Source organism: Pelodiscus sinensis, chromosome 3 (genome assembly GCF_049634645.1).
Source record: "Pelodiscus sinensis isolate JC-2024 chromosome 3, ASM4963464v1, whole genome shotgun sequence".
NCBI classification, from domain to species: Eukaryota; Metazoa; Chordata; order Testudines; family Trionychidae; genus Pelodiscus; species Pelodiscus sinensis.
The window spans coordinates 132,966,664-132,985,056 of NC_134713.1; the positions used below are offsets into that span (position 1 = coordinate 132,966,664).

At 42.7% G+C, this 18,393-nt stretch overlaps 1 protein-coding gene across 4 annotated transcripts in view; it reads left to right on the forward strand.

The window, feature by feature from the left end:
• Nucleotides 1-18,393, forward strand: part of KIF26B (kinesin family member 26B) — a 433,122-nt gene that overhangs the window by 290,173 nt on the left and 124,556 nt on the right. The window lies entirely within an intron of this gene.

The following is an 18,393-nucleotide window of genomic DNA, read 5'->3' on the forward strand; positions in this document are numbered from 1 at the left end:
ATGCAGGAAATATAGAGGGAAATAAGCCTGGGCCTCTTGGCTTTTATTATTTTTTTATTATTCAACTTATCTCTGCGAGCATGACAACTAGGGCTTTATGCGGTGCTTAATAGTCAGATTTGTTTCTGATTTGGGGCCAATTTTAGCTTTCATAGAAATGAAGTATTTGCCGTACTGTATTAGATGACTGGTGTCACTCATTCCATACGAGCCAATAAAATATTGAATATGAATAACATTCTGAACATTATCCCTCCTCCATGCCACTTCATCATAAACTTTATGTTCTCTTCCAGTCCCCAGTAAAAAGCTTGTAGAAGCCGTATTGTAAATCTTGAATGTCCAGGTTCCAAGCTAAATATAAAAAAACAAATAAAATTCTAGCAGAGTGGCTAGATACTACTCTCAAGAAAGTGTTTCTCACTCTGAATGTCTGTTGGGCCCCAATGACACAATACCTGGGCCTTAGAAATGGGACCCTTCATGCAGCATCTGTCTCCTAAGTATCTGGTTACCACTTCCCCCTCTGATTCTTACCTGCAACCATACATAGCTCCTTATCCATGAACTAACCTGTAGAGACCTGGGAGGGAGTTAACTAATTCTTGGGCACCCACAGGGGAGATTTGAAAAGCAGGGAAAGAAGGAATAATAAGTTCAAAACAGAGCCGAGTCCTCTTTTGCCACCGCTGCAAGACACCAAGAGCATATTTGCTTTAATGTGTGGGCTGCGTTATCCTTGATTGGGCTCCTTATTTACTAAGTAATTTTGAGGGCACTGTAAATTTCAGCTCTCAGTGAAATCGGTAACTGAGTCAGTGAGCTGTGCAGCTGTTCCATCCGAGCTATGCCAGCCCATTAAGAGTGAAAGACATTTGATTGAATGTCTGATTCAGAAAAAGCAACTAAAGCTTTGGTGCAATCAGCACTCCTCCATCTTGCTGAGAAGTGAGCGCATGTGCAAAGCTGTCAAGGTGGGTGTGCCAGGTCACAGTTTGTGAGTCATTTGTTATCCTGCTTTAATGCAGTTTGGCAGTCAAGAGCCCTCTGTGTTATATCATTCGGGAAGGACTTAATTTTCTCTCCGTTGCTTCAGAAATACCCTGCGATGCTATGAGGAGGAAGTCTGTATCAATGATTCAGCAGGTTAAACGGAGAAAACTGTTCCTTAAATATTTTATCTTCTGTTAGAGCATTGGGAGGTGGATTGCAGGGAGTGATAATGCACACACTAGTCTGAGCAGCCAAACTGTGTACTGGAAATTCACTGTGGCTGAATGCTTCCACTTCCACGATCAGGGCCAGGTAGGCAGGCAGAACTTCAGAGTCTCAATGCGTGGATGAGACGATGATGTAGAGAGGAAGGGTTTAGATTTATTAGGAACTGGGGAAACTTTTGGGATGTGGGAAAGCCTGTACAGGAAGAATGGGCTCCACCTAAACCAAAATGGAACTAGAGTGCTGGCACTTAGTTTAAAAACAGCGCTACAACTTTTTTAATGTTAAGGGTTGGGGGAAAGCCGATGGGTGCAGAGGAGCATATGGATTGGACAGAGACATCTCTTAGGGGAGGGTCTGATAATAGAGATTCTCTTTGTTCTAGTCAGGAGGACAGGATGGAAGTATGGGTCAGATCAGATAAGATATAATCAAATGAAAAAGTGTCTAACACATCAGAAAATGGTAGTCAGATAAATAGTGGCAAATTATTAAAGTGCTTATACACAAACGATTAAAGCTCTAGAAAACATGAGTCGTGAGGCAAGGTTGAAGGAATTGGGCTTATTTAGTTTGGAAAGGAGAAGACTGAGATGGGACATGATAGTGGTTTTCAGGTATCTAAAAGGATATCATAGGGAGAAGGGGAGGGAGGGATTGTTCTCTTTGGCCTCTGAGGTTAGGACAGGAAGCAATGGGCTTAAACTGCAGCAAGGGAGGTTTAGGTTGGACATTAAGAAAAACTTCCTAAGTGGAATAAATTGCCTAGGGAATAAGTTGCCTAGGGAGGTTGTGGAATCTCCATCCCTGGAGATATTTAAGAGCAGATTAGACAGACATCTATCAGGGATAATATAGTGCTAGGTCCTGCGATGAGGGCGGGACCTGGACTTGATGATTTCTCAAGGTCCCTTCTAGTTCTAGTATTCTAATATTCTACGATTCTATGAAATGCTAGAGGTATAAAAAATTAAATGGGTGAACTAGAGTGCCGTGTTTTAAAGGAGGATATTGATATGATAGGCATCACGGAAACTTAGTGGAATGAGGACAATGGGGGACAGTCATACCAGGGTACAAAATATACCAGAAGGCAAGAACAGGTCATGTTTGTGGGGAAGGGGCACTATATAGGAAAGACAATGTAGAATCAAATGAAGTAAAAATCTTAAATGAGACAAAGTGTTCCATAGAATCTCTGTGGATAGTAATTCCATGCTCCAATAAGAAGAATATAGCAGTAGGGATATTTATTGACCACCTGATCAGGACAGTGATAGTGACTATGCAATGCTAAGGGAGATCAGAGAGGCTATGAAAATAAAAAACTTCATGATAGTGGGGGATTTCAACGATCCCCATATTGATTGGATACACATCACCTCAGGATGGGATGCAAAGATAAAGTTTCTTGATACCTTAAATTACTGCTTCTTGGAGCTGCAGTTCTAGAACCCACAAGGAGAGAGGCTGTTCTTGATTTAGTCCTAAGTGGAACGCAGGATCTGGTTCAAGAGGTAAATATAACTGGACCACTTGGAAACAGTGTAATAATGTAATAAAATTTAACATCCCAATTGTGGAAAAAACACCTCAGCGGCCCAACACTGTTGCATTTAATTTCAGAAAGGGGAACTACACAAAAATGAGGAAGTTAGTTCAACAGAAATTAAAAGGTACAGTGACAAAAGTAAAATCTCAGAAAGCTGCATGGAAACTTTTCAAAGACACCATAATAGAGGCCCAACATAAATGTATACCCCAAATTAAAAAACACAGTAAGAGAACCAAAAAAGTGCCACCGAGGCTTAACAACCAAGTAAAAGAAGCAGTGAGAGAGAGACATCTTCTAAAAAGTGGAAGTCAAATCCTAGTGAGGAAAATAGAAAGGAGTGTAAACTTTGTCAGATTAAGTGTAAAAATATGATAAGAAAAGCCATAAAGGAGTTTGAGGAACTGCTAGCCAAAAACTCAAAAAGTAATAGCAAAATGTTTTTAAGTACATCAGAAATAGGAAGCCGGCTAAACAGCCAGAGGGCCCTTGAATGATAAAGGAGCACTCAAAGATGATAAACTTATTGCGGAGAAGCTAAATGAATTCTTTGCTTCAGTCTTCATGGCTGAGGATATTGGGGAGATTCCTAAACCTGAGCCATTCTTTTTAGGTGACAAATCTGAGGAATTGTCCCAGATTGAGGTGTCATTAGAGGAGGTTTTGGAGCAAATTGATAAACTTAACAGTAACAAATCACCGGGACCAGATGGCATTCACCCAAGCGTTCTGAAAGAACTCAAATGTGAAATTGCAGAACTATTAACTGTAGTTTGTAACCTATCCTTTAAATCAGCTCCATACATGATGACTGGAAAATAACTAATGTGACACCAATATATAACGTCAGTACTGGGCAAATTAGTTGAAACTATGGTAAAGAATAAAATTGTCAGACACATAGATGAACATAATTTGTTGGGAGAAAGTCAACATGGTTTCTGTAAAGGGAAATGATGCTTTACTAATGCTAGAGTTCTTTGAGGGGGTCAACAAACATGTGGAGAAGACGGATCCAGTGGATATAATGTACTTAGATTTCCAGAAAGCCTTTGACAAGGTCCCTCAACAAAGGTTCTTAAGTAAAATAAATTGTCATGGGATAAGAGGAAAGATCCTTTCATGGATTGAGAACTGGTTAAAAGACAGGAAACAGAGGGTAGGAATAAATGGTACATTTTCAGAGTGGAGAGAGGTAACTAGTGGGGTCCCCCAAGGGTCTATCCTGAGACCAATCCTATACAATTTATTTATAAATGATCTAGAGATAGGGGTAAACAGTGAAGTGGCAAATTTTGCAAATGATACCAAATTGCTCAACATAGTTAAGACCAAAGCAGACTGTGAAGAGCTTAAAAAAGATTTCACCAAACTAAGTGATTGGGCAACAAAATGGCAAATGAAATTTAATGTTGGTACATGTAAAGTAATGCACGTTGGAAAAAATAATCCCAATTATACATACAATATGATGGGGACTAATCTGGCTACAACTACTTAAGAAAGAGATCTTGGAGTCATTGTGAATACAGGCAGTCCCCGGGTTACGTACAAGATAGGGACTGTAGGTTTGTTCTTAAGTTGAATCTGTATTTAAGTCGGAACTGGCATCCAGATTCAGACACTGCTGAAACTGACCGCCAGTTCTGACTTACATACAGAATCAACTTAAGAACCCCAGGCGTCCCCAAGTCAGCTGCTGCTGAAACTGATCAGCAGCTGATTCCAGGAAACCCGGGACAGAGCAACTCTGCCTGGGGCTTCCTGTAGCCAGCGCTGGTCAGTTTCAGCAGAAGCTGACTTGGGGACACCTGGGGCAGAGCAGCTGGGGTGCTGCTGGGTTGCTCCAGTAGCGCCGCTCCTCGGTGCTACTGGACCAACCCAGCAGCACCCCATCTGCTCTGCCCCAGGCGTCCTGATTCAGCCGCTGCTGAAACTGACCAGCAGCGGCTGAATCAGGACCTGGGGCAGAGCAGCTGGGGTGCTGCCGGGTTGGTCCAGTAGTGCCCAGAGCGGGCGCTGCAGGACCAATCGGCAGCGCCCCAGCTGCTCTGCCCCAGAGTCCAAAACAAAAGCCTGGTCTGCTGGGGGGGGGGAGCACACTAGCTGTGCCCCCCCCCCCCCAGCAGACCAGGGACACGGGGAGCAGAGCCGCAGCGGCAGCGGCAGCGGGGTGCCGCGCCTCTGAGGCTTTGCTCTGGCAAAGCCTCAGAGGCGCGGGACCCCCCCGCGGCTGCGGCTTCAGTCCGGGTGCCTGTGGTCTGCTGGGGACCGTCCCCAGCAGACCACAGGCACCCAGACTGAAGCGGCAGCCACGGCGGTTCCCCGCGCCTCTGAGGCTTTGCTCTGGCAAAGCCTCAGAAGCGCGGGAATCCGCCCGGTGCCCCTGGTCTGCTGGAGACGGTCTCCAGCAGACCAGGGGCATCGGAGCAGCTTACGAACGGGGCTTTCTCGCCCCGACCTCCGGGGTGAGAGAGCCCCGTTCGTAAGTGCGGATCCGACGTAAGTCGGATCCGCGTAAGTCGGAGACTTCCTGTAGTTCTCTGCAAACATCCACTCAGTGTGCAGCGGTAGCCATAAAGGCAAACAATGTTAGGAATCATTAAAAAAGGGATAGAGAATAAGACAGAGAATATCTTACTGCCTCTATATAAAACCATGGTATGCCCTCATCTTGAATACTGTGTACAGATGTGGTCGCCTTGTCTCAAAAAAGATATATTAGCATTGGAAAATCTTCAGAAAAGGGCAACAATAACGATGAGGGGTTTGAAACATGTCCCATATGAAGACAGATTAAAAAAGACTTGGACTTTTCATCTTACAAAAGAGGAGACTTAGGGGAAATATGATAGAGTTCTATAAAATCATGACTGGTATGGAAAAAGCGAATAAGGAAAAGTTATTTACTTATTCCCACAATATAAGAACTAAGGGTCACCAAATGAAATTAATAGGCAGAAGGTTTAAAACAAACAAAAGGAAGTTTTTCTTCACTCAGCGCACAATCAACCTGTTGAACTCCTTGCCACAGGATGTGGTGAAGACTAGGACTTTAATAGGGTTCAAAAAAGAGCTAGATAGATTCATGGAGGTTAGGTATATCAGTGGCTATTAGCCAGGATACGTAGGAGTGGTGTCCCTAGCCTCTGTATGTCTGGCAATGGGTGACAGGAGAGGGATCATGGGAGGATTACCTGTTGTGTTCCCTTCCTCTGGGGCATCTGGTATTGGCCACTGTCTGCAGACAGGATACTGGGTTAGATGCACCTTTGGTCTGACTCACTATGGCTGTTCTTATGTTCTAATGTTCTTATGCATTTTTGTCCTTTTTAATTCAGCCTCTCATCAGCAAACTTTTAAAAAAATTGTTAGATTAATATTGCTGTTTCATTGAGGAACACCTATCTGGAAGTCATCGGCTCCCTGGACCATCTTCAATACATTAATAAGTGAACAGGTCCATCAGCTACTTCAAGATCACATAATGCAGTAACAGCATACACAGAGTGCTGCATGGATACAAAATTCTATATCCGCATCCGTGTCTATATCCGAAAAAATGAACTACGGATATCTGCAACCACAGCCGCAGATGCGCAGGGCTCTAAATATAGAAATACCAAAACTCTATCCAATCCAAATTTGTATTCGTTGTTGAAAATCCCTCTATTAAAAAATCAAACGGGAGATATGTAAGTATCTATAATGGCTCTTGAAAGGTCCTGGGGAATACTCCTTCACAACCCATATTAAAACAATATGCTGGGAAATGTGCTAAATTTTGTAGGTCTGCTTGAGGTTGAATAGGATCTTTGTTCATTATTCTTTAAGACTAGATTTCGAAGCAAACATTTGAAAGGGATAAGTGTCTATAAAATATTGAGTATCTTGAGTTCTGCTGATAAAAATATTCTCTCTTGAGCAGAAGAAAGTGTTTTACCCACAAAATATTTCACTAATGGAAAATTTAAAATGGAGGGTAAAATGCTCAGCCCTCGCATGCTTTGTCAAAGGGGGGTAGTATAACGGACCTCCTTCATTTAGTGCCCCTTTATAAGGAGAGGCCAGGCACAACTGCAGTGTTGCCATTAATTGGAGAGCAACGATTACATGAGGTTAGCATTGAAAGTCACCCCAAATGGGGAGGAGGAGGTGGGTCTTTGACCCATCCTCTCCTCTATAACAATCAGTGGAACAGCCTGTTGATAAGAGGAGCTCATGTTCTAACCTCAGAGAGGGCGGTGCAGCACTTGTGTTCCATGGGTGCTCATGAAAGCCTTGTGCTGAGGAGTTACAGCTTTTCTACAGAGGCCTTGGGGCACATTTTATTTGAGATAGGCAGATAGTGAAAGCCTGAAACAAAATGGAAAGGCACTTTCTTGGGAAACTGAGGGGAGAGTTATAAGGGCTACATGATGTCTAAAGGGTAATAACATCTTAGAAGACCAGAGATTTAGGGTAGTCAATGGGGAAAGCTGTTGGTGGTCTCCTGGTGAATAGGTGTCTATATCAGAGAAAACAGCGCTTCAATTGGCTGTCCCAGCACGGTCCAAAATTTAAACAGTCTTGGACACACAGAAGCTAACAGGACTATTGCTTATGTTGTACCTTGTCTGTTTATAAAGAGAGACTCTGGCCTTCAGTATGTCAACATGGCATCTTTCCTAAATATTAAATTAACTTTATAAAATAAACAAAGAAATATCCTGATTCGTATACATTGGGTCTGCTGTCCTGCGGCACTCATGCCTTCAACCAAAACAGCAGCCTTCACATAAAAAAGTAAAACAAAACCATCTCTTTCATGCAGCAATTGCTTTGCGTTTACATAAACCGTGCAGCTGTCAGAGATCATAGCAAGTCCAAAAATATAGGGACGACGAAGAGGAAAGGAAGAGGGGGGATTACAATTGGGTAAGGTCCAGGTAAACTGAGATTTTAGTTTGCTAATAGATGAACTTTCAGATCAAGTATCAGTATGAAAGTACAGGCTGCGGTAGCCACATAATAGAAAAATGTTCTGGGGCTTTGTTCTTGGTGCTGTTTAAGTAATTCTTCACACATAGAGATATGATAAATGGGAGTGAGAGTATGTATGTGTGTGTGTGTGAGTGCGTGGGGGGAAGTGTTAATCTGGTCAATTTGGATATTTAAAAGAATCATAATCTCAGCTCTTTATGGGCAATTCCTTGTTCTTACAATCCATATTTGCTCCCTTTAAATGTTTAGAGTTTAGTTTGAATAAATCTAAAAGAAGTTCTAGATACAAGTAACTTTTTTGGGGAATGAAGGGATGTGAGAAGTGATAAATTGTAAATTCTAAAACTTTGTTTGGTTGAGGGGTTGCCTAGACATACACTGTCCAAGATGGTAGGAGCGCCATTATCACTGAGTGTACTGTAATTCTGACTCCAGAGTAAATTGCTTTGTTTCTCTGATGTTGTCCATCAAACTTTGTATATGTAAGTACCTTATCTGTAAACTATTAAAGAAAAAAAGCTTTTTCCTTTGCTTGAAGCTTTTTTAGAAGATACCCCAACAGATGCATGTTCACAAAGTTTTTTGATAGTAGTATAACTCAGCTATAAAATGATTAATTGAAGGTTAAAAGAATGTGTCATGGCTGTTAGAGATTACTTACCGAGAATGATTCATTTTTGTCTTTTTAATTTTGTCTTTTTAAAAATAACTTTAACTGGTAGAGCTGATGAGATGCAGAGGGCAAGCTGGGTAAGCAAAGGACACTGACGACAGCAGGGATATTAGTGAAGATTCACTAATTAATTCACTCATCTGTTGGGGGTTTGCTTTGGGTTGGGTTTTTTTGGGGTGAAGGAGGGGGTTATTTTTTTAAATATGGGTCACTTGACCAAAAACAAAAAAGGCAGACTCCAGAGTGTATATTCATTGATTCTGTTGTCACTCACTGTATACTACTCTTGCAGGACATCCATTCCCGTATGCCTTTGATAGACAAAGAAAAATTTATTTCCAAGTGAGAAATTAGGTGCTTCTAAGAATCAGCCTTTCTGAATAGCGTTTGCAGTCAAAAAGGTGAATTATCCAAATGATAGCTATGCATGGTTGGCTTTCCTCTCGGTGTTGCCTTGATTGAGACAAGATGAGCATACTGCTGGCCTTTGTAGTGAATAATTTTGTTAGAACTATATCTGTAGGGAAAGGCTTTTATACTCCAAGAATGACAAGTGTGGCAAATTGCTTACAAAGCCCAGACCTAGAGGCCTCTCTTTCTAAAGCTGCCAGTGCACAGAATACTGCAAAGCTGAATGCAATAGCTGTGTCACTGCTGTAAACAATAGTTCTTGTTTCAACACCATCAGCTTGTTGTCTCGTAAGATTTGTTCACCTGAGACTATTGGATCTCGGATCCCAAGATTACATTTCCACTAAGCAGAACCCTAACTTTACAATGAGGATTGTCTCAATAATATAAACAGTAATCACATGAATAAAATCATGTATAGAGACTTAACCCAAACCCGTCCTTTCCTTTCCCACAACACAAATTTGCCCTTGTACCACTACTGCAGCCTCTTATCCAGTCTGCCTACCTTTTAGCATGCCTCTTTCCAATCTGGACAAAATGCTGCTGCCGAAATCATCTTTGCATGCTCCTCTGAAGTGATTACTATTGTGGAGTCTCCTAACATCTCCAGTCTGGAATGGGACTACGCTGTGCTTGGTGCTGTACAGACATACACAGGCAGAACTGGTCCTATTCCAAGGGGCTTGTAATCTAATTTTCAGCAAATGACAATGGCATTTCCTTCAATCCTTCAGTTTCCTCTGCTGGCTTCCTCTAGCTTTCTGGATCATGTTAACACTTCCCATTCTCACTTGCAAGTTTTTGCAGAACTCTGCCCCTATCTGTACCTCCCTTCTCACATCCTCCTCCTCAGGGTACACCCGCGTCACCTTCCTTCAAGCCACTTTTCCCATTTCCCATGCCTTCTTCCTTGCTCTCTTTCCCTCTGCGAATGCCTTTTCTCTTCTCTTATACCAGATTGTCTTCCCCCCATGTACTCTCACAACCGTACTCTACTCTAAGGAAGTGGAAGAGGGGGAAAATTGTGTTAGTACTGTTACATATATTTTGGTAAACTGTAACAAAAGGAGATGGTTAAATGCACCAGGTCAGATTCTCAACTTGTATAAAGCAGCATAGCTCCCGTGGGGTGAACAGATCTTGGCTGATTTACCCCAGCTGAGGATCAGGGGGTCCTTGAAACATGACACTTTCAAAACAATTCAGTGCCTATATCTGATACAGATGGGGGGAGGGAGGCCAGGGAAAGACACAAGCAAATGGATTTAGAGAAACCATATGGAAACAAGCATACAGATGAGCCCTGATTGGCTTGAACCCTTTCATCCGAGGGCCAATATTATCTGATAGCTTTCTCTCACATGCCTGAAACATCATTTTAATAGTTTTACTTGAGGCAGCTGCTTGAGTCTAGCTACACCCTACCTCATCTAGTGCTGCTGCTCAGTCTAACCTCCACATGCTGGAGTCATTCTCACCTCCTCTCATTGCCGAGGCTTCTCTGCTGCCCAGAGACGCAATGACCAGCTGCCCTTTCTGCCATTGATGTAGTGCTCTTTTGCCTGCTAGTGTAGCAACCCTTAATGTATTATTAGGGCATAGCCCAGTGCTATTAATTATTTTTTATGATTGCAGCAATGTCTCTTTTCATAAATGAGGCTTACAAATCTCACTGCTGGCTGTTATGTATCAGCATATCACGAACCTGTATTTTTTTTAACAGCATGTATAAGTCCAATGATGGATTGCATTAATAAAAAAAGCAGTGTATTGCTGTATGTAAACTAGCTCCTTATGGCATTCTGTGCCTCTCAGCCTTGTATCAACAAAGTGTTCAACAAGGCATTCATTTAGAGAAGGGGGGAAATATCACCTGGCCTGAAAGTTTGGGCTTTGACTTAGTAAAACATACAAACTCTTCTTTGTCCAAACCATGTGCCAAACTGAAAAAGACCAGGAGCAACACAACTGGAATGCAGGGGCTTTTGGACACAGAATGAAAAGCCCCATTTCATGTAAAGAGGAGCTAGATGGTGGATTGCACATACAGAGAAAACTGAGCCCAACTAGATTGTGCAGATTTATAAACAGTGGGAGCAAACCCTCAGCAGGTGTAAAATAATGTAGTCCTAATGCAGTCCTTGTTGAATATGATGTGGATCTCACGAGAGTGGTTTATGACAGCAACATATAATAATCCCGTAGATCTATGCAAGAGTAGTCCGCTGTCCTTTCATCACTCAGTCAAGAACACAATTTTCACACAGGTTTAAATGCTCCTGAAATGACTTAATGCTTCTATCACATTGTGTTCATGTTTGCAAGCCACTGAAGATTATCTTTACAATTAATTGACATGCCATGGATTTTGTTGTAGTTAACAGGGCAAGCAGTAGTCTACTTATAATGTAAGAGTAGAAGCTGGGTATTCAGAAAATGTGAGGTTTTTTAAAATAATAATTCATCCAAAAAGTAATGCTGGATTTGCTGTCACTGAACTGACAGGATGTTATAGCTGCCATAAATAAAACTGACTGCTAAAATCTTTTGGCCTCCCAGATGTACAAATGAACCAGGCATGGATTAACTAGTTTCCTCTGATGTGGTTTGTGCTAATCCAAAATCCCCTGATAACAGAAGAAATTCTTTAATTAGAACATGTTCTTTGTACTCTACAGGACTTTGTATAAATCACTTTTTAGGTCAAGAGTATCCCAACTAAGCGAAGTGTTAGATCCTTATACCTGAATGTGGCACTTAAATGGGTAGGCAGTATGCATACTGGAATCGATTACAGATGGATCGCTCCTCCAAGAACAGAATTTGGGCATAAGTCATTTGAAGCCCTTCCATTTCTTATTGGGTCTGTTCAGAGATAAGAGTACTGGGCCACATTCTCACTCTATATGAACAAAGTGGGGAACAGAGGTGACTTTAAATCACTTTTACACCTCCATATGTTTTTGCACCATCCTTTCTCCCCCCGCCCCGATCCAACCTACACTACTTCAACTACCCTACTAGTGGTGTAGCTGAAAGCATCATACTTACCCCTATGTCTTCCCTCCGGTAAGGTCATCAGGCTGCTCTACCGTTGAATCCAGCTACTTTTCATCTCCTGATGGAATACCGGCATTAACGGGAGAACGCTCAGAGGTTGCATTATCTCTTCTGTATGATAAATAGACTACCGGTGGATCAATCACTGCAGCATCAATCCACTGTGTAGTGAAGACAAGCCCAAAGTGTAAGGCTGGTATTACACAACATACCTTTTTAATTACCCCCTAAGAGCTATTATATTGACTGAGAATACCTAGATGTCCCTTTCCTCTCAGATATGCCTTTGGCACAACCTTTAAATCAGGGGCAATAAAGGGGGGAAATGCAGAGCTTCTCCAATTATGCGTCTTCTGAGGAGCTCCTGTACATCAGAGGTACTCTTGGGGGATCTGTCTCCACTAGCTCTGTTGGCCTTGTGCTGCTGGAAGGTCATAAAACAGCTGCATTGGAATACAGAATCTGGCCCACTCTGAGAGAGTGACAGGTAGGCAATCAGAAGAAAACCCTCTGCATCAAATCATCTCATTGTCATGGTTTAACAAAAGCCAAGCCGAAGAAAAGTCATTCAAAGGTGAGACTAATAGAGAGTAGGCTCTCTGTCAATCTCTAGGGGTACTCCCAGAAAATTTAATTAAATGCTTCGGCTGGTAACTGCTAGACTGTCTTCTGATGTCACCTTTGTTCTCTTTGATCCCTTTTGGTCAACAAATTTAGAGTAGAATCACTGGGGGGAGGGTGGGTCGAGAGAGAAAGCAGAAAGAACAATACAGAGCCTCAGTCTACGCTACAGACCTGTATCGATACAACTACATCACTCAGGGGTATGAAAAAAAAGTACTATAGTGACACAACCCCGCCTCCCTAGGTAGAGAGTGCTCTATCGATTGGAAAGTTTCTCCCGTCACCATAGCTACTGCCTCTCAGGGAGGTGGGAGCAGCTATATCCACAGGAGCAGCTCTACCAATGAGCTATGAAGGAGCATTGTCCATGAAGACAAGCCTTCAGCCACCTCAACTGCAGTCAGCCCAAGTGGTGACTGTGCTGCCATAGTGAGCTTTCTCTTCTAATGGACTAGAAGGCAGCCTGTCCGTGTGGCTATCAGCTCAGCCCTAACAAGAGATGGGTGAACTGCTTCAGTTAAAAAAGCAAATAGTCTCAAGGATCTCACTAGGTGGAACTGATCTCAGTGGGTGGCTCGTAGATTGGATTTGTTTAGGTTAATTACCCAAAGGATTATCAGTTTATAGCACAGGTTCTCAAACTGTGGGTCAGGACCCCATTTTAATGGGGTCACCAGGGCTGGCTTAAGACTTGATGGGGCCCACAGCTGAAGCCAAAGCGCAAGCCCCACTACCCGGGGCCAAAGCTAAAGCCTGAGAACTTCAGCCTTGGGCAGCAGGGCTCAAGTCATAGGCCACCTGCCTTGAGTTGAAGCCTTTGAACTACAGCTTTGGCCCTCTGTCAGGGGCAGTGGGGCTTGGACTTTGGTTCTGGCCTCAGACCCCCAACCCCGGGTAGCAGGGCTTAGACAGGCTCAGGATTTGGCCTCCAGTCGTGGCACCATGTATCCTACAATAGTACAACTGGAAGGCACCTTGAGAGATCAAACTCTGCACTCATGTCAGGACCAAGCACCATCTAGACCTCTCTGACGCAGGGGCAACTAGTGAGGAAGAACACATGACTGGCTCCTTCCCCACATATCTCCTCCCCGTGCCATCCCTAGACTGGGGGAGATCCGGGATAACCACCCCATGCCCTGCTTTGCCCTCTCCCCTCCTCTTCCCTGCCCCACCTCCTCCTCCAGCAATGCTGCGGGGGTCTGATGCTGGCAGTAGGGCCTTCCCCTGCATTCACTAGCAGCAGTGGGGGGCTGATGAAGCAAAGAAATATGGCCACAGCCTGCTTAGCTCTTCCAGCTCCCAGCTGTGTTGCTCTGCTTCCTGCCGGTGAGTACAGGAGGCCCGACACCTGGTGGGAGTGCCAGCCCATCCGTCCCTTTTCCCACTAGTCACCTTTGCCACCAAGAGAGGCTCTGGTTCCTTGCCCCTCCTACCGATGGCATTTGGAGGGGGCAACATGCTCCCTCAGCCCCCCTCACGTATCACCCCACCTGGCAGGTGTTTGTCGAACCCGCTCTTAAAAATCTCCAATGATGGAAATTCTACAACCTTCCTAAGCAATTCATTCCAGTGCTTAACAACCCTGACAGGAAGGTTTCCCTAATGTCCAACCTAAACCTCCCTTCCTGCAATTTAAACCGATTGCTTCTTGTCCTATCCTCAGGGGCTAAGGAGAACAATTTTTATCCCTCCTCCTTGTAACAACCTTTTAGATACTTGATATCGTGTCCCCTCTCGGTCTTCTGTTTTCCAGACTAAACAAGCCCAGTTCTTTCAGTCTTCCCTCATAGGTCATGTTTCCTCGAACTTTAATCGTTTTTTTTGCTCTTCTCTGGACTTTTTGCAATTTATACACATCGGCTGTGTCTACATTGGCATGAATTTCCAGAACTGCTTAAAACGGAACAGTTTTCAGTTATAAGTATTTCCGGAATAGGAGCGTCTACATTGGCAGGATGCTTTTCCGGAAAAGCCCTTATTCCGGAAAAGCGTCCGTGTCAATGTAGACGAGCTTTTCCGGAAAAGAGCCCCGATCGTCATTTTCGCGATCGGGGCTTTTTTCCGGAAAAGACTACTGGGCTGTCTACACTGGCCCTTTTCCAGAGCAGTGTTCCGGAATAAGGACTTATGCCTGAGCGGGAGCAGCATAGTTTTTCCGGAATTGCGGCTGATTTTTTACAGTAGATCATCATTGCTTTTCTGGAAATTCAAGGGCCAGTGTAGACGGCTCGCAGCTTATTCCGGAAAAGCGGCTGATTTTCCGGAATAAGTGGCCCAGTGTAGACACAGCCATCTTTTCTAAACTGGCACATTTATAACCTTCTTTTGGCTCCTTCCACATGCATGCTACATCAACGTAGATTCTCACCTCTATGGCTGTGTCTACACTACAAAGAAAAGTGGGAAAAAGATACACAAATTGCAAACCACAATTTGTGTATCTTTTTCTGCTTTTCTTTCGGAAGAGATTTTTTTGAAATTTGACCCATCTACACAGGGCCAAATTTCAGAAAAACCTCCTTTTTCGACACATCCCTGCTTCCTCATGCAATGCGGACACATTCCTTGGATGCAGACACGTTCCTTGGATGCGGCATAGGTTTTTCAGGATATCTCCAGTATCTTGGTAAAGCTCTGCAGTCTAGATATAGCCTTAGTGACTGTGTCAGAACTTTAAGAGTGGTCAGAACAATATAGAGTCAGAAGGGAAAAAAACAAGAATGAAAATAGTGTGGAAAGGAAAGTGAGTTGCACTTTGAGAGAAATGTCCTAATGAGCGTAGGCATTTGTGTTTCCTCTGATATTGTCGAGTTTTTAATGCTTTAACAGGAAAAATGTATAAATAAGATAAAATAAGTCTTTAGTACAAACAATGATCTCAAGAGATCTGATACTGAAAAAATAAAACCTCTGCTTTAAATCTCCCCTCTCTCTCTGTAACTAACTTTTGTGCAAAGGTTTTATCTGCTCAAATTCAGAATAAAAATTAAAAATGAGGTATGTATGCGTCTGCTTATAAAAACTGTTGACAACTCACAGCAGGGGAGGATGAATATTCGTTTTATCATGCGTGTATCTATATGTAGTCATTCTCTGCTTATCCCCATCTCAGCTGCACAGACACACACATGTGCTTACAGGCAGAGGCCAACTCATTCCACTACACTATAGCAAACAAATGTGATCCATAAAAGCCTAATTAGATTACCCTTTTGCCTGGTGAAGACTTCATAAAGTTCTGTTAATAAAATGAAAAAGAGCTAATAAAATAGAGGAATTTAGCATGTAATGAATTTGAAAATAAAAAGGTCTCTTGTTTTTTAAGGTCAGACAAATGGAATTCACTGGATACATTTAGTTGTCAGTTATAGCTACATTGATGTTCCACCAGAAATGTTGAATAAACAATCTGTCTTCATATTTCTTTAAAACAGTGTGTTAAATATCCTTGTCTTATACTCATACTGGAGGGAGTCCCTTTCTTCCAAACATGCAAGAGTTGATGCTTACTGACAAGTATTCTTAATATTTTATTGTTTGTAACTGCCATTGGTTTTCTTGATGCCGCTTGGAGGATCCTCTCTTCTAAATCACATAGACAATACGGATTGCATATATAATGCCACAAGTTACTAGCAGATGGTGAAATCTCAGTTGTGACATGTTATACATAGGAGTTTGCGGGTGCAATTTTCAGAAGTGCGCAGTGTTTGCATACCTCTGTTCCACTGGAGTCAATGCACTTTTGCTTCTATTGAAATGAATAAGAGACTATCCATAGTGCTATTGAAAATTCTAGTTTTTTATATATAGAGAGAGAGCACTCTCACATGTTAGCATTAATGGCGTAAACTGTGTTTGTCAGAGACAAATCTGAAAGAAAAATATATAATATAGTATCATCTGAGTCTTTTGTTAATTAGATCTAGGTAAATTGCACTAATTCCCACGTTACTGCTTCTGATTAACAGATGTGCTGCCTTGTCTACAAATACAGTATGTTTGCTACTAATATGGGTAGAGTGGGCTAATGCAGTGTTCCACCTCTAGGCATCTTGGCTCACACCCTGATTCAGGTCTTGTGTAAAAATGAGTTTGTAGACCCTGAGGACTTTTTTTTTTTTTTTTTTTAAAAAGCATACCTACTTTGCTGTATTGGTGCCTAGTTTGGCATGTTTCCACCTCTGCTCTGAAGAGGTGCAGGACTGAGATAGCAGTGGCTGCTGGAGGTCAGGAATGAGAAGCATTGACAGAGTAGTCCTGTGGCACCTTAGAGACTAACCAAAATGTATAGAATCACGAGCTTTCGTGGCTAAAGCCCACTTCATTTCTCCAGTTCATCTAAAGAAGTGGGTTTTGCCCAAAAAAGCTCATGATTCTATGTATTTTGGTTAGTCTCTAAGGTGCCACAGGACTACTCCGTCTAGAGGTGGAACACTGCATTAGCCCACTCTACGCATATTAGTAGCAAACATACTGTTAATGAACATGTGTTCATTTTTTTTTGATTGTATCACTTTGGTATATATGGTTTTGCCGATTTTTCTTCCACATATTGATCTGAGGAAGTGGGTCTGGCCCACGAAAGCTCATCACCTAATAAACCATCTTGTTAGTCTTTAAAGTGCTACATAGTTCTGTCTTTTGTTCCATTCCTGTATGATTGCAAAACTGTTTCAAATAGAAACTACCCAGATGAAACACTTCTAGGTAAAGTACTAATGTCCTAAGTAATGGGGTTTGGGTCACTACTCTGGTCAGAATTTCTTCAGTCTAATAGACCTCATTGTTTGTCTGATATTTAGCCTATAGTCTCCCCTTTTAAAATTCATCCATTGCTTTCCCTTGTATCTCCTTTTTCCAATCCAACAAAATCATTATCTGCCTTTTAACTGGAATTGGACTGATCTGACCAAGCTGGTTGGGATCCTCAAACTATCCGCCAAATAGGCTCTGGGTAAGGGGAATTTTGTCTGTGACTTCAAAGTGTCTGTGGTTTCACATGTGTATTTTGACCTGGTTGAGCAAAATTGTGCCAAATAAGCATAATATGTATTTTGTAAAATCAGCGTTAATATCTACTCATATTCTGCCTGAAAACAGCCTTTACATACAACCCTCCCCTCATTTAGTGTTAATGGCTAGGAATTATCTGAACAGCAATTAAGGTCCAGGCTTCTACCTGTACATATGGACATGTATTTGTAACCTCCACCTCCTTTCTTATGGCACTTTCAGGGTGGTGGGTGAAAGCGGATCTGGGGAAAGCAAGCCTCAGCCCTGTCCCACCCCTACCCCGCCCCTGAAGCCAAGACCCAGACCTTCCTGGCCTCATGGCAGGCCACAGCTGATGTGCTGTGGCCCCAGACTGGCCCTCCCTGGTAGCAGCCCCATCCTTCCCTGGTAGCAGCCCCATCAGCCTTCTCCTGTGACTAGGGAAGCCAGGCTGCCATGCCACAGCCGAAGCCTTCCCAGGCAGCGGCCCCAGCCTTCAACAGTCGGGCATATAGGCAGTTTTGGGAAGACTATGCCTTCCCTTGCCTGCATTACCAGCCACCCATGCACTTTGGTGACTTTCTGGAAGACGAAGTGTCAGGATGGTGAACTGCTGCCATCCGTTTATCTGCTGCTCCAACTTTCCAGGCTTGTATTCATGTGAAGCGTGTTTTTTATTCAGATTGTTTTGTCTTGGGTCATAAAGATTTTTTTGATGGGGAAATATGTTGGCTCTGAGTGCGCATCACTAAAGAGAGCAATAAAATAGGAGCACAGATTAGCTTTCCAAAGTATAGGTTAGAAAACTTCAAAAATACAATTATAGGGTTTGAACTGACTTGTATGGATAATAATTTGCTAAATGTTATTT